The sequence below is a fragment of the Apteryx mantelli genome, chromosome 1, assembly GCF_036417845.1.
Source record: "Apteryx mantelli isolate bAptMan1 chromosome 1, bAptMan1.hap1, whole genome shotgun sequence".
NCBI lineage: Eukaryota > Metazoa > Chordata > Aves > Apterygiformes > Apterygidae > Apteryx > Apteryx mantelli.
Window position 1 is genome coordinate 96,918,308 of NC_089978.1, and position 12,137 is coordinate 96,930,444.

The 12,137-nt window shown below is 44.6% G+C and overlaps 1 long non-coding RNA gene across 1 annotated transcript; it reads right to left on the reverse strand.

Moving 5' to 3' along the window:
- Positions 1–1,835: 1,835 nt before the first annotated feature.
- LOC136992256 (uncharacterized) lies at positions 1,836–11,957 on the reverse strand. Its single transcript, XR_010884383.1, has 3 exons — positions 11,828–11,957; positions 8,491–8,831; positions 1,836–3,925 (listed from the first exon to the last, which is right to left on the reverse strand). It is a non-coding gene; the product is annotated as an uncharacterized lncRNA (long non-coding RNA).
- Between the last annotated feature and the right edge of the window lie 180 nt (positions 11,958–12,137).

Sequence of the window (12,137 nt, forward strand, 5' to 3'; positions counted from 1 at the left end):
AAATGCTCTATGGTAGTAAAAAAGATTCTTAATTTTGAAGTACACCTTTTCCAAAGGTTCTGCAAGATAAGTCTTCATAGTTCAGTTGTATCAGATGAATCCCACCTAAAAATCTGTGTCTGCAGAATATCATTATTTTAACCATGATGAACATCACTGCTTCCTAAATCAAGCATCTCCTTTTCCAACTACACATGCTAGCATGAGCAAAACTGAAAAAGCAACTATTCCTGTTCTGAAAAATGATTATTAAAGTACTAAACTAAAAAAGAACAAATTAATTTATATTTTGAAAATCAGTAAGAAGATTCAGCCATTCGGTGGAAGACTGTTATTTGTCAGTAGTCATTACCTCTGGCTGTTTAGAGCTGGCAGTAAATTCAAAAAGGCAGAAGGTGTGCTCTTTACAATGAGAAATGTGCTCTTCATCTGCATGTCACCAGTTTAATGGACTCAACAGGTGAGATTCAGCTCACCTAATTTTAGATGTTTAGCATGTACATGTCTACATCCAAGCTAGGTGCCCCATAGGCACTTTAAAGGTATGTCTTATCTGATCTATTTTAGACATCTACCTTAAGATGAGGCAATTCATGACCTCGGAGTGTCTGTTTCTCCCCAGTGGCTGTAACAGGGGCCTGAGGTGACTAGCTTGGATCAAGTGTTCCATGTAGCCATCTACAGTTATCAGGTGAATCGTGCCTGCATACTCTGTCTCCACAAGGCTGGTAATTTATGTGAAATGATTTAGCCAATGCTGTTCATTGCTATTAAAATGTTTTTTCTGTATCACAGGAATACTATCACATCTGGCATAAATGAATCCTAGTGGGCTGAAAGAGCCTAAAAATTTCAGCACTAAATTATCTTCTTGCCTCTAGAGATGTTCCAGATCAGAATTTAGGTATGCAGTTTTCACTACAGTTGCCACTGTGGCATCTAATCTGTGAACACAGAAATCTCAGTTTCTTTGCCTGTTAGTTCAATTCATTTCATAAGCACTATATTAATTTAAAAGCACGATATTCATCTAAATGTTAAACTACTGCTCTGCTGGAAGTTACCTATGAGGAACAATTTAGTCTCGAGAAGTCTGAGGAGAGGCAAGATAGCAGTACACAAATATATAAAAAGTAGCTGCAAGAGGAAGGAAATAAACTACTCTTCCTGTTTACTATGAATAGGATAAAAAGCAATAAGCTTATAGTACTAGTAAGAAGATTTAAGCTGGGCTAAAGTGAAGTGGCATGCAGCAGTGAGCCATGCAGTGACTTCTTTGAGTTGAACAGCACCATCCTGCTATCTTTTAGACAAAAGGTTTTGTAGCAAGTGTTGATGGAAAGTCGAAAGGAGCCATTTCTCACAGAGAGGCAGCAGCTTCTGCTTCCTGCAGGTTTCTGCTGACTCTGAACCACTGCCTGTGTAAGGGGTGGGAGTACTGCTCTGCTGTGCCTGCGAGCACCTGAAAGGAGCTGGGAGCTGTTGACTCGCTAACAAGCTTTTAGTCTCAGCGTGAGGCAGGTGTTCCTGGCTCCTGTGATGTTCGCAGCTGAAGAGCAGCTGCTCTGGTGACAAAACAGGAGCCTGGTACCCTGCCTCTTAGGAAGAGCCAGTTGCTACTGGGGTTGGGAGCCCTACTGTGGTGTTAGCATGTGGCCGATGTTCTGAAGATCGTTAGATGAGCATCCATCCAGGGTGGTTAGATATAGTTAATCTTAAGGCAGTTTCATGGACTAGATGTCTCAAAAACCTTTTATCTTATATAACTTGTTAACTGGAAAGGGTCAAATGTGCAAACTGAAGCCTGAACTAACCCTTTTACAATGGAGTGCGCAAGAACTCCAGCTACATGTTTTAACTGCTTTGAGCTGCACTGTTGACCAACTCTAGCAAAAGAGACAAGGTGGTCTTGGAAGAACCTATCCAATAAAAAGAGTGTTTTCCCTTGACATGAAAGTTTTTGTTTCTTTGCTGCCATCTCAAGAAATATGACTGGAATAAAGATTATGCAGCTGGGTGCTCCTATTTATTACTCATTTTCTTCTCGTTCCACTCTAGGAAATACTGTTGCACCATTGTATCAGCAATCCAGCAAACATCCATGGGGAGACCTTACAGGAGGACAAGGTGATTTTATTTAAAATAAAAACAGAAACAAGACAGGTTTCACTCACCCACATTCACAGTCTCACACTCACAAGTGTGTGGTGTCCAAGAAGTCCATCCAGCCGCCAGGCACCAGGGCAGGGTGTTCAAGGCATCCAACAGCCAGGCACCACAAAAATTGTGGCCAAATGTTAGGTCCAGGATCCACTGTGAGGGCATGAAGGACAAGTGATGCCAGCTACCAAGTCCATCTCACATCTCCTGGGTTAATCCTAGGATGGTGACCATATGCAGGGTTTGGATATGCCTTTTGGAGCTGACATCTGACAGGATCTCCATCCTGTTCCACCTGTAGTAGTTATCAGGACTAGTCACTGCTCTTTGTCTCGAGATCCGGGTGTCTTGTGAAATGGCAGGTAGACATCCTGGGGTCTTGATCCAGGTGCCATTATAGAGACCATATGAAGGGTTCTGTCCTTTCTGCATGCTCCTGCTGGCACCTCTGCACCCAGGCCTTCTCATTTGTTCTCCATTCATACCAATATGACCTTTCTATTACAATTTTCTACATCACTTTCTCTCCCTTGTGATCATTAGAAATCCTTCACTGGCCAAGGGACAGACCTAATAGTCAGCAGCAATGGTAGGGGAGTTAGAAAGGTGGGCCTCCATGCCCCTTTTTCTTGATGATCAGTATTGGGTTCTGTCCATTTGCCCTTCAAGGTTCATGACTTAGTTCTTTTAGTCCCTGCCAGGGAACAGCAAAGGCTGGCTGCTCAGTAAGGCCCAGGAAACCAGAAGCCAAGGGCAGTACCATGGCTGGCAGGACAGGGCCCCCAGAAAGGCAAGCAGCCCCAGGCATCAGGCACCTCTGTGGTGACAGGGCTGGGCCAAGGCCAGGCTGGGCAGTTGACCCACAGGTTGGGGCCAGGATCAGATGTGGTGAGAGCAACCAGAGTCAGACACAGCCCTGTGAGGGCCAGGCAGCTCTGAGGCTAGGCTGGGCGGTCAGCCCATGGGTCAGGGTCTGGATCAGACCCAGTGAGTGTAACCAGGGTCAGACACAGCCTTGTGATGACGGGTCAGGGCTGAGACTAGGCTGGGCAGTGAGCCCATGGGTCGGAGTCCAGATCAGGTCTGATGAATGTAACAAGGGCCAGACAAAGCCCCATGAATGCAAGGCAGGTCCATGGTGATGAGACAGGTCCAGGGTCAAGCCAGGAAGTCAGTCTGCAGGTCAGGGCCTGAATCAGCAGGATCTACTGTCAGACATAGCTGAGGCTGAAATGGAGACCAGTACTCCCACAGCATAGCTCAGGCTAGGACTGAGGGCCCCAGGCTAAGCTTAAATGGGCTTCTGGGCCCATGGGCAGGGGTGTGGGTGGAGGCCACAGGTGGGGCTGGTCTAGGCCATTAAGGCCTATTAGTGCCCTCTGTGCCCTAAGAATCCTGTGAGCATTTTGAGCTGTCATCACCCTTATATCTGGTCACTAACCACTGTATAGGGGCTGTGTTTTTCACGTATTTTGGTGTGACACAAAAGTTACATTTAGTATTTAAAAATGGTAATTGAAAGAGAAAAGGCTTACAGAAACTAAACAGAAAAGCATTGGTGCTTTCTTCAATGTATAATATTAATACTGCTTAATAGAGGAGCCATCTTGACTAGGTGCCTGTTTGGATTTAGATAATTACCAGCTTACCAGTTCAAAAATAAGAATGCAGAGCAGCCAAGATTTACTGGCATGCCTCTTTCATTTCTTCCTGCTGCTTTAAGTCACTCTTCTTTTGCCTTCATCTTCTGTTACTTTAAGCTTGCCTGCAAGAGAAAGATACACTCGTAAAATTGGAATCTGCTTGTAAACCAGTATGGTTAACTCCAGGCATCCATGTAGTATTCAAAAAGGGGCATAGACAGCTAGGTATGAATTTTTTTCTATTGAGCAAGATCATACCATAATCTTTTTCGGCAAAGGGCTACATTTTTAATACCAGTAGGAATGCAGTGGAAGCTGATAGCTTGCACAGGGGCAACCATCCCTGCTCCTCCTCTGTCAGTGCTGTGGAACAGGCTGCCTTATGTAGGAAACAGGTAGTTGCTACAGTGTGAAGCAGCCTGCTTCGCAGCACATGCCAGAACTTAATGGTAGCAGAAGCTGCTGCTTTTCTGGGACTAGCTGACTAGTAGTATCTTGCCTCTGTCCAGCAGATCGTAACTCCTGCTGAGGTCTGGACCATGCTCCCAACTTTTTTTCCCATTTGGAGGACAAAATCCACAGAAGCTGCTGGACTCTCTTTGTGCTAGTGTAAGAAAATCTATTGCTTTGCAAGTTCTTCCTGTTCCTTATTGACCTAATCTAACCTGAAAAAGGCCACTTGTATTCCTGCAAAAGAATACCAGTGTATCCACATGGCCTTTTGCCCAGGTTTAACATAATTCCTTTAAAGCAAACTGCAAATTAATAGTGGTGCAGCCTTCCTGTGCAGGCAAGCCCTTAATCTAATTGGAACAGGGAAAACAGCATTTGGGAAGGCAAAGTAGTGCATAAACTTGGGGAGTGAGAGAGGGAGGCAATATAATTTGGAGTCTGGTGGGGATGATAGATGTGTATGTGGAGAGCTAAAAGAGATTAAGGTTTTTACAATACAAGATATCAAGGAATCTAGGGATGTGAAAAACAGACAGAACTTTTCAATGTTCAGAGAGATAGATTATTCCTTTCTTTCAATCTTCCACTCAGAAAGACAACAATTCTTGATATTTTAGTCAGAAACAACTCTCCCTTGCATCCCCTACAACCTTGAGCCACAGAACCCGCCCCCCCCCCCCCAAGTTTTGACTGTGCATAACTTGGAGCATATAGTTACTACTGTCTCTCCGTACCAGTCTTTACCACTTCAAAATATAGCTCTCACTTAATAAGGAGTACTAGCAACCCTTAGCATTCCTCAGATAGCTGAAGCCACCGCTGCTTAATCCAAACACTCCTGTCAGCCACACTGTGTTGCACAACCACCACCTGTAGAGGTAAACGCTTGTCAGATGTTGGCACCCGGCAGCAGGATTCAAAGCTGTTCACACAAAAGGAGAGAACACTGGCAAGGTATTTCCTTCTAACCTCAGGAAATATCTGCCCCTTCCCACATGCACAGCACTGCCAGGGTAAATCCGCTACAGCCAAGCAAGCTGCTTGGCAGAATCAGAGAATCATTGGCATAGCAGAGACAATTACCTAGGACACAGGCCTGAGGCTGGGAGTGAGGGACTGGCTATTTCACCAGGCTCTGGTCTGGGTGCTAGTTTGTAGCAGTAATCCCTACTAGGCTGGGCTGAGCACAGCTTTCTTCCATCCTCCCACAGAGTGCTCAGCCCACATGGCAGTTACTTCCATAGCCTGCTAGCTGTGCACACACAGTGCTTAGGGAGGGAAGTGGCAGAGTGAGGCAAACGTCTTATGCTGCAAGTATTACACGCATTCTGGACTCAGATGAGCGAGGCAGTCCCAGTAAGACACCAGGCCAGTCTTTTCTTGGACCAAGCATGTAACATTTTAGGTTCACAGCAAACAGAACTGGTAAATCTTTGCTTGTCTGGAATACCCTCTTCTGCCTCAAAAGTGGACTTAATCGAAGACCCAGGTCAAGGTTGCAAGAGACACATAGAAAAGGCAGTGCCATTAGAAACTATTCATCTACAGCAGAGAATTAAAACTAACTAGCTCCTTTGTTGTTGTTGTTGTTGTTGTTGTTGATGTTGATGTTGTTGTGCCTACACTCCTCCCTTTGCCCACACTTTTGCCATTTCAGTGGCAGCCTTGGGCAGCACTCAGGTCACCAGTCCTGGGCCTTGACCCCAGCTAAAGAAGTATCCCCTGTTGGCCTGTGCTGTGAGGACCTCTTCTCAGAGCAATGCTCTGGGGACGAATTTAGCACGGCGATGGAGAGAAAAGCTTTGTGAAATTCATGGACTGGTTCTTTCCTGGTGTCAGATCTTTGACTGCAGCAGAGGAAATAAGGGCAGAACTGCACTTGTACTTCCCCAGCTCCCACAGTAGCCGCTGACTACCACACTTGATCTTGTCACCAAACTATTATAGAAAAGGAGGGCTCCATTAAAAAATAAAAAGCGTTGAGTGCTGCACCAAATAAGGACTAGCATATGACCAAACCCTTTCTGTGCATCCCTAGTCTAGAGTCATAGCTTCTAAAACTTTTCTGTCTCTTCTTTCTGTAGAGTCTTTTGCGTTTTTTCAGGACAAGATATGAATCTCTTTGAAGTTTTCAAACATGCTCCAGGCATCTTTTCAGAGAATTATCATGAATCTGCTCTTCATCAACACTTCCCCAATCAATTCTGTCATTGGTCTGGGAGTGCAGCAAGATGGGGGAAGGGGAGCTGGCATGGCTTGGGTGGCAACACACTAATCAAGGAACAAAGGAGCTGTTAATCAGATTGCCTTTTAATTCTTCATGTAAGTTAAACACATTACGTTCTCCATAAGAATTAGGGTAGAGGTGTATTCAGCATATGCTGTGATAGAACAAAGTATTGCAGCATAATGCAGGAGGTTTGGTAAATATTCTGTCAAATTCTGTCCAGGTATAGTTTAATAGCCATATTTTTTATTCTTAGTAGCTTTATTCCTTGGAATAAGATACTGTATCAAAACAGAGATGAAAGTACTCAAACCAGAAACTATGAGAGAAAAACAAACTGTGCACATTTTGGCTAAAATCCCTGTTGCAATTCTACAGGCAACAGAAACTCTGCCCAGATTTTCTGGAAATTCCCCACTGAATCCCACAGTTTGTGCTAATGAGATGAGCACCCTAGTGCATTCCTTCCCTGAGGAGACGTGGGTGCACATCTTATGCTCTCCTGGTCTGCCCCTGCCTACCAAGAGAATGAGGCTGTGGCTTCACATAGGTTTCCTTAGTAACAACACTGGCTTAAGCAGCTCTAGGCCTTCTGTCTTCCTTGCTAGTTCCAAGGCTTCCTTGCAACTTCCAGGCTAGTTACCCCTACTCATGTTGGACTGGCATAGGCATTTGTATAGCCATCACAACCAGACTGAAGGACTGATCTGGGTGAAAAATAACTTTTTTTTTCCCCTGTGTTATTTGAGAGGCAGAAATGAGTTGGGGGTGCAGAGAGGTAGGGATTGTGTAAGCTAGCAATGCTGCTTAAAGAAGTGCTTGGTTTAAGTGTACCAGCTTTGCCCTGCACACTGGGTTAGAGCACGTATGGTGGGAAATATCTATTAAATTGAAGAAACTCATTGACTAGGAAACAGTATCTGAGCCTCTGGTTTCACAGGCAGCAGAGTTGACTTAAACAGTCTTTTTCCCTACACCTACAAATGAACAGTTATTTTAAACTCAGATCAGTTTCTTCATTCACTTCACTGACCGGCACCACTAACAGCTATGCTGGGTCAGCCAAGGGGATGCCTTGAGGGCAGGAACAAGTGGCCAGTGCCGGGAACTGCCTACACCAGTACTGCCACTGAGAGAAATGTCTGAAGAATGACAGCCTCTGAAATGTTAAGAACCTGAGAAGGCCATTTAATCCAATAGGCCTGCTTTTGTTTTGAAGTTAGAGGAACACTGCCAGCTTTAAAAAGGGTGGGTTTTTTTATATTCTACCTTGAAAATTGCCTTTACATGCATTATTTAAAACATTATCCATTGGTCCAAAAAGTTTTGTAGCTGCTGCTATAGGGAAATGCAGACTTTGTAGAAGCTGAAGGCTTGACTAGGAGTATATCAGTGGTTGCATGTGCTTCTTCTGTTCCTGTTCTTCCTCCAAATCAATAAGAGCCTGCCCTTTGATACCTAAAAATGTCTGCAGAAATCTGGGAACTGATCAGATGCAGCATTAGAAAATTATGCTGATAAAGGCAGATCCCAGATATTCCTGATACACTGTTGACTAAAGACTTCACAATATCAGCTGATTGCCAGCACCAAAGCTGCATTAGTAAAATAAATTATGGCAAATATATGTTTAATTGTTATGCTTGCCATAATTTACTACATGAATTTAGTTCTTGCATTTTTCTACAAAAAAGTTTTAACTACAGTCACTTCACACCAAGTTTAACAACTAAGTTAAAAATATCTGCTTCCCAGCCCCTTGGCTAATTTGTCTGACTGGACAATACTAACTTTGTATTTTTTAATTCCTCACCAGCTTGCATTATGGAAGACTCACAAAAATAGAGTATGCGGCCCTAGTGTCATGACCAGCTCTATGGGAGAAGATACAACTTTTCAATATTGCAACCTGAGAATTATATGCATGGTAGGATTTATATTTTATCACACTCTGGATTTCACGACCTAAGTCTGAGTTGCCTTATCATTAGCAAAATACCTCCTTACCTTTGAAGTAAGCCCATCTTCTCTGTAAGATGGGAAATCTGGTTGTAAGATGTCTTGTACCACAACAGAAACACTGAGGCCTTATGAAGAAAAATGCTGAACTTGTATAAAGTCACTCTGGCAGATCAAAGGTGTTTAAAAATTTTTGAAGTGGAGACTGCAGTGCAGCAGAGTTTATGCTAGACCAGGCAGCCCCAGTTAAACAAAGTATTCCTCCTATTCTCTATTTAAGGATTCTCATTTCCAGCCCCTTTCACTTCTCTTGAAGACCACTGGTGAGAATGGTTCTGTCTGCATGTTCCAGGGTGGGGATGTCTCTAACCAACAGCTGGTCTTGAAGTCTGGGAAGAAGAAATATGGTGTAAGAGCAAAGGGAAGAAGGGTGTTCTACAGCTGATGGGATGGAGGACATACTCTGAAAGCATGGGGGCTGGGAAGAGGAGCCTGCAGAGATCAGCGGAGACTTGGCAAGGAGAACATAACAGTCATAGTGTAGTCAGAGCAAGCCAAAACAAGCTTGAAGCATGGCCAGATATCAATGGCCTGGCCAGTGAAACAGATCATCATTTTTCTACGGTCCAACAGGGAGAGAGATGGGAGCTTGCGGAACAGATAGCAGCTCCAGTGAGAGAAGTCAATAGAGATCAATAGTGCTTACCTGGAGTATCCTGTCCTGCTCACGTATCTCTGACTAGGAAAAACATGTGGTAAATATAGGCCTTATGCATCCTGTCAGACTAGCTGACAAGAACTGAAGCAAAACATTTGTGATGATGCACAATGTACAACAGATACTCCTTCTAGTTGACACAGAAGTAGGAAAAGCTGAAGGGGGCGGAGGGCAGAGGGTATGTATATATGATGTATCGATAGTCTCAGACCAGATAAGGAAACTCATGTAAGCAAGGCTGGCATCCACCAACCTTGGGTGATAATATTTTAAAGGGCAGCTCCACTTAAATAGTGTTGACTTTCCAATCCAAACCGACTGGTGGCAACCAGGGGTACCACTTTCCTAATGCAGGGTAACTATCCTCTCAATACTCAGAAAGTTGTATCTCTAACTGTTCTCTGAGGCTAATAGCGTAGCCTTTGAGAATGCATAACAGATAAGGCTCTGCAGGTGGGCAAATATCAAATTTGAGAATCCTGGTAGGATCTGAGTAAGAATTGAGTGTCCAAGCAGCCAGCAGTGTCAGGTTTTAAGCACTTTTGGTTGAGGCCATCAGCAAAAACTTACTGAGTTAAACAGACACTGAGCAGGAGTTGTGAGGACTCCAATGTTAGCTAAATGCTTGACTCAGGTACTCATTAGCTGCTCAACTCCCTCTGGCAAACTGGCTGTAGGTCAGGTTCATGAGAATAAAAAGTGAAACTGAGAACACATAGTTCTGTCCAATGCAAATGGTAACCTACTGACAAGTCAAAGGAATACTAACTTCCCTAAGCAATAGAATGACTTGTGTGCTTGCAGCGTAAGACTTCAACTTTGTAATTTGCTCTGCTTGGCTGAACTGTGTTGAAGCAAACCTCCAGTATGAAACACACAGCCCCCTCTACTAACCTATCACTCCATCATGCTTTGTGGAGCTTCACAGAAGCATGTGGGCCCACCCGCTTTCCTGACTGCAGGACCAGGAGTTAAATTATCATTATCCTTTTAAAACTTGTACAGTTAAGAAGGCTTAGTTAATGTCATTTTCTAGTTTGTATGAATTATATCAAACAATGCTATTGTTTACTAAAGCTTTGCAAACATTGTAGGGATGTAAACATTGCAGGAAGTGTTTAAATCAAAACAGAATTTCCTTAAAGTTATAAGAAGAAAAGGAATGAAAAGATTTTTTATTTAAAATTCAGTTTTAAAAACACAGAATTTGGGCCTAGATCTCATAGCAGTTTTCTTTAAAATATAGAATCTTTTTTACTTTTAACTGATCTGAAGCAGCCTTGGTCATGTGAACACACCTGCAACTTTTTAAATGATATAAGTAGATGCATCTGGGGAAGAAATACAGGTATAAACCTTTAACTCTGGAGGTGTAAGGTAGCTACAAAAGCAGCATGGAAGACCTAAGCAGAAGAATGGTAAATATTTTGTTTAAAGACAGGAAGTGTCCTGCATAGAACTGCCTGGTTTGTTTGTGAGGAGTATGCATGATTTATTTAAGGATTTGTTCATGTGTGTTTAAATTTTGTGGTGCTTAATTTTTGGAGTGGAAGGACTCTTGCCCTAGAGTCTTTAAGGGAAGTTGTGTTGACTCAGGTTAAGAAAAACTAAGATAGGTTTTGGTGTGTGAGCACTCTAGGAAAGCTTTGTCTTAAGTCCCATGGTGAATCTAGCTACATTTCTGGGGTAGGAATCTTCCTTATGCCCTCTTGATAAGAGGCAGAAACCCAAAGGAGGTGATGGTGGATGATTAATGGCTATATATGGATCAAAGACAAGCAAACAAAGCCTGTTTCTTTCTCCCCTGTTAATAACTGCTAAAGTGCTTTGAGCCTGTGTGTTTGTTAGTACTCTTTACTGATCCAAATTCAAGGAAACAGCTCTAGTGTTTTCTGCGTCATCAGGCCTCTTGCTTGTGATGGTGGAGGGGTATGGAAGTGTCTCCCTCTGAACAGCGAAAAGTAGGTTGTTGCTTGTTGTTTGACTGGCATTTTACAGGCTAATAGTAGATTTGAGTCCTAATGAGTCCAAGGTGCTGCCTTTTGTGGATATAATGGGATAGCTTGATAAAGCAGCCAGTACTGGGAGAACACAGGTGACCTTTGGCAGCTCAATAGATCTGATGGTTAAAGGCAGCTTTGGGAAAAGAAGTGATTAATATTTGTAATAACTAATGCTGACTACCAACCCTAGCATGTTAGGGCTGTGAGTGCCTAGATATCGAGTGCTGCCTAGCTGCATGTTAATGAGCTCGGAGCACCTGAGGCAGGACACTCAGTAATAGTCTAGAGAGGCTGCCTTGAGAGAGGTTAGGTGAAATGATCTCTTGTGAAGTGTGGAGAAACTGGTGGAGGATTGCACAGTGGGGCAGACAAACAGAGGAGGCCTGCTCTGCCCCACATGAGCTGCTAAGGCATCGTGTAAGGACCGGCGTCGAAGGGCCGCCAAGGCTAGTCGGCGGGGAGGCGGCGTAAGCGGGAAGCCGGAGTGTCCGTGGGTGAGGTGGCCCTCCTTCCCCTCCCCCGCTGGCCGTTGCCCTGGCTCCCGCGCTAGGTCACACTCAAGCCGGGCAGGTCACACAGCGCACCACTACTAGCGCCCTCCTCCTGCCCCCCTTCGCGCCCGAGCCTCGCACCACCGGCCCGCCACCCTTCCATCAGAACCTACGCCACTGTGTCGGGGGAAGCTCACAAGATGGCGGCGGGCGCCGGCAGGGCCGCCCACGTGACCTAGAATCCGACTCCTTCTAGAGACATCGTCGCCGCGCGCGCGACAGAGCTCTCGCGAGCACGCCGAACAAAAGGAGGGGGCTGGGAAAGAAGGAAGGGCACCGTGATCTCGCGAGACTCCGTGGCGAGGCTAGGGGAGAAGAGCAGGCAGCCTGGAGGAAATCTCGCGGTATTGTCAAGAGAGCCCGAGAGACCCAGCCGCTGCTGCACGGGCTCGGCCGCTGAAGTCTCGCGATATCTCCGGCGCC